This window comes from Atta cephalotes (genome assembly GCF_000143395.1).
Source record: "Atta cephalotes unplaced genomic scaffold scaffold00020, whole genome shotgun sequence".
NCBI classification, from domain to species: Eukaryota; Metazoa; Arthropoda; class Insecta; order Hymenoptera; family Formicidae; genus Atta; species Atta cephalotes.
In genome coordinates this window covers 2,612,903-2,617,520 of record NW_012130084.1, presented here as the reverse complement: position 1 = coordinate 2,617,520, position 4,618 = coordinate 2,612,903, and positions in this window count along the sequence as shown.

Here is a 4,618-nt window from a genome sequence, read left to right as displayed (position 1 = left end):
TCCCCCTCCCTCCTCTCTCTCTCTCTCTCTCTCTCTCTCTCTCGACCAAGTTGAATATGTATTCATAACGAGCAGCGAGTGAATATTATTACTCGCGACGCAATCATGTGTGAATTTAAAAAAACGTTACACACAAGTTGCCTCAGTAGTTTAATTATACAAATTCCGTCCTACTTTGGAAAAGTTATATCAATGGAGTACAAGGTTGATATTATTAATAGCTAATTCTTTATTTGACAAAGTAGAAAATGAGCTAACTCATTACTACAATATATTATAATACAAAATTATATAGGGTGTCTCAAATTTAAATATAAATCAAAACTTCGTTAGAAGTATGTAGGGATCATCGATAAATTAAGAAAAAAAATCCTTTAAATTCCTTTAAATCCTTTGTTTTTGCTTCGTTTTAAAGAAAAGAAAGACTAAATGTAATTTTTATTTTTGTATTTATTTATTATTTATTCATTCACATTTATTATTTATTCACGTTATCATTTACTTAATGTAGATATTCAAAATATTAGGCTTTTGCAACAATGCAAGCACTGGATTACTGCAGACAACTCGTGTTGCAGCCAAATACTGATCTGGTCAACGTAATGATTCGCCCTTTTCGATATATAGCACTCTTCTGCCTGGAAATCGGCGCATACTCTCGCACCGCCTCCGTACTGCATTACGTTGCAGAAACCTTAGAACATAATTATGTTCTATGGCAGAAACACGAAATGTCATATCAGCATTTATTAATCGATAGAATATTTAATTCTATAATTACTTATCAAGTAATCAATAGAATTACTTGATTAGTTATATATAAAGTTATAAATTTTTTCATAGTTGGGATGTATATATCCCGAAGGTTAACATACTTTTTTTTTAATAACTATTTTTTATGAATTTTTAAATGAAAATGCAATTCCATTGAAAATCCGCAATAAAAAACGTTTTATTAATTAAAATCGCTTTTAGAAATACTCACATAATAAGCTACTTTATTTAATATTTATTTCGTTTTTACTCACCTTTTCCAGAAAATTATGTGATGTAAATTTATATCCATAATCTCAAATAAATCTGAAAACATTTATATCTAATACAATATATTATTAATAATGATGATTTTAATTGAATATAAATGATGATCGTTTATACGAAAAAAAGAATCAAGTGCTTGTTCCCAGGTTAATATATTTGTATTCATTAATATTTAATGTAATTTTTCTTGAATAGATTATTTATATTCAATTAAATAATTGACATAAAAAAAATTTTAACGTATACACAAGTAAAATATGCATTTACATATACATATACATATAAGAAACCATATATATGTACGTCCGAGCTGCTCGACGTTTTTCTTGGGTCTCTTGAAACCTATGAGCCATTCGAATGCAAAAGCCTTCGTAAAGACCATGATGCATTGTCGGCCGATAGATATTATTCCGGAGAGTCTGGCGGAGGAAACGGCTTTACGATTCTCGGCGGGGAAACAAGCTCCCGCCGATATTTCTCGTTCCGAGACACATGGATCGATTTGCGTGCATATACGCACGTGTATGCGCATTACGTGGGGTCTCGATGGCTCCTCTATAGGAACTTTTGGTCAAAAACCATTTCTCGAAAACGATGATGACTAAACATTCGCCCAACGATCTGGTGTGTCCAGTATGAGACCACATCGAAACAAACTGGCACGACAACCATCGTACTCGCGTGATCGCACAGATTTTATCCACACGCTGTTCCCATGGACTCTGTTATTACGAAGTGAAGGAATAAAAACGGATAAAAAATGATATATAATTATATTCTGTATTTTTTAAGTAACAATGTCCACAATAATAATCTATTACTATATTATATTATTAATATTCGTGATAATTGTAAATATATTTTTGTGTAAATTACAATCAAGTATTTTTGTCTTGTTCTGTTCAAAAATATATTAGTAAAAAAAATGTTGACCAACAGATCACTGAAATCATTCGTAACAACGTCACAGTCTTCCAGCATGATCTAAGTTGCTCTATTCGAGTAACCGGTACCGTTTCGCAATCTCCTTGCAGCAAAGATCGCGCCGACCATTCGTTACTTTCCATTGTGTGCCACATAAGACCACATTGCATTGTCGCTGATCATTTCTCAGATCCACATTACGAAATATGTTGAGTAATTTTGTTAATTAGATAATATTTTGCTTAACACTTTCAATATTTTGTTGATTATCTCTTACTTAAAAGAAGAAATCGCTGTGCTAAGAAAATATGTGTCTGACAATAATATCGTTTAATATTTCAGTTAGATTAAAATGTTACATTGCACATGAGGATATAATTTCCTTATGTATATATTACGTAATTTCCTTATTTGATGAAATATAAAATAAATACCAGCGTCTACGCAAGATTTCTCGAAAAGCTGAATAAGTGTAATAAGCTTTAAATCTTGTCATATTGTTGCGAGAGAAGGCAATAAAGCTTCATAATTTAGAACCAAGATCATGATCATCTTGCATCGATTCTTATTTGACTTTCCATTTCGTCCAATATACACATATAACGCATTATCGGGCCGATTACTTGCCGCATTTAAAATCGCGTCGCGATTATGCATGTGCTCAAATAGGTATATTTATGATCGTACGAGCTGCAGCTTTACGAGATTTTTTGATTGACATTAATTATGCAGAATTGATGACAATATAATAAAAAAAAAGAAATATATAATTGAGTCATAAATCTTACTAGCATGTCAGTATAGGTTGGATAGTTAAAGGAAAAGAAGCAAAGTATAAGTTGAATAATCGATTATATTTGGTAAAACATTTACAAGATAATAAGATTTTTTTTTCATTTAACGTATGTTACATTTACAGGCAAGGCATCCTCAAGAACCGTACCAACTCTACAATAATCGTAGTAATGTGTAATGTTACTTATAAGAAAGTATGTACCATCAAATTATCGTTATCCGTTACTATTAATATTAATATTCTTTTATGATATATTATACTATACTCTTAATATTTCTTTAGGAACAAATACATATTTTTTTTCATTAATCAATATACATCGATTCGCGACTATATATGAACAGTAGATCTGCACTTCCGCGTAGGCGAATTAAGGTACACGACGGATACGTTTTTATCGAACGTAGGAAAAGAAAGAAGAACAGAGTGGTATCGCACGTTTCTTCGGTCTCCATAAATTTCTCCTCTGTCTCGTCTCCTTGTCTTTCCCTTTTCCTTTTACTTCGTATTTTGGATGTATGTTAAGTTTCAAGTTTTTCGAATCAGTCGAGTTGCGAAAAGAGCAACAATTTTATATATATGTATATAATATATGTATACATATATATATTGTATATATTTATATATTTATACATATATTTCATATATATATATATTTTTATATATATGTATTTTTTATATATATATCTATATATACACACACATATATATATATATGTGTGTATATGTATATATATATATATATATATATCAATGAAAGAATCAATTATTCGACTCTTATTTTGGAGTCACTTCTTACTTGGTCGAAAATAATATTTACAATTAATTCCTTTCGATTAGTTTTCGAATTTCACGAATCCAATCTTAAATTTAGATTCGTCGAGGTATATAATCATATTAATTATTAGCAGAATGCGCAGTGAACATTATTGGTCATCGGATTCGAGGGGGGAGGGAGAAACATGTGGTACGCAAAACGGAGCTCGGCCCTCGCGATGTATGTGGCTACAAAGATCTGAGGTGAATTACGTATAAATGTACGCTAGTAATGCTAGTGGTAAGATATGAACTTGTCAATAACTGCTAATATCCATGAAGAAATGTGATGCCTGCTTGAAACCAAAGGGAGAGCGCATAAAATGGTGGCCTGGGATGGCTGAGACTATTTATGTCGTGCATGACAGAAGCTTGATCGTGACGACGATTGACAATATACGGTAGAACAACGGTATCTATAGACTATTGCACTGTGTCGGTTAAAGAGACGAGTCCTTTACTACGGGCGAGAAATTGTATTTGTGGGGAGGGCGGCGTGTGTACCAACTTCGCAAGTATTCAAAGTTTCAAATGATTGAGGCAATAAGAATTAATTCCAATTGACGAAACGCTTTATTCGATCCTTTCTCACTAAAGTGCCGCGAACATTATTGTGATTTCGATCGCGCGACGATGGGCGCATTTCGCCGCGGCGATTTGCTCGCAAACAAAAAAAGGAAAATGGAAGTACGACTATCGTCGGTCAATAAAAGTCGTAATTTCCATAAAATCTTCGATGAGCGCATGTTCAATGATCGCGCGCGCACATACACATGCACACATATTTTCTTTTTCTCTCTTTCATACATTCTCTCTCTTTCTCTCTGTCTCTTCCATTTCACTTTTTAATAAAATTCTTTCTTTAGATTTTTCTTGTTCGTCTTTTCCCTCGTTTATTTTTCTATTTGTTTTTCTTTCATTGGAATGTTCTGCGCGGAATTCGACGATGACAGTAATCAGCAATTGTTTGCATAAAGATATTTTGCATTTACATATATATTTATATATATATATATATATATATATATATATATATATAAT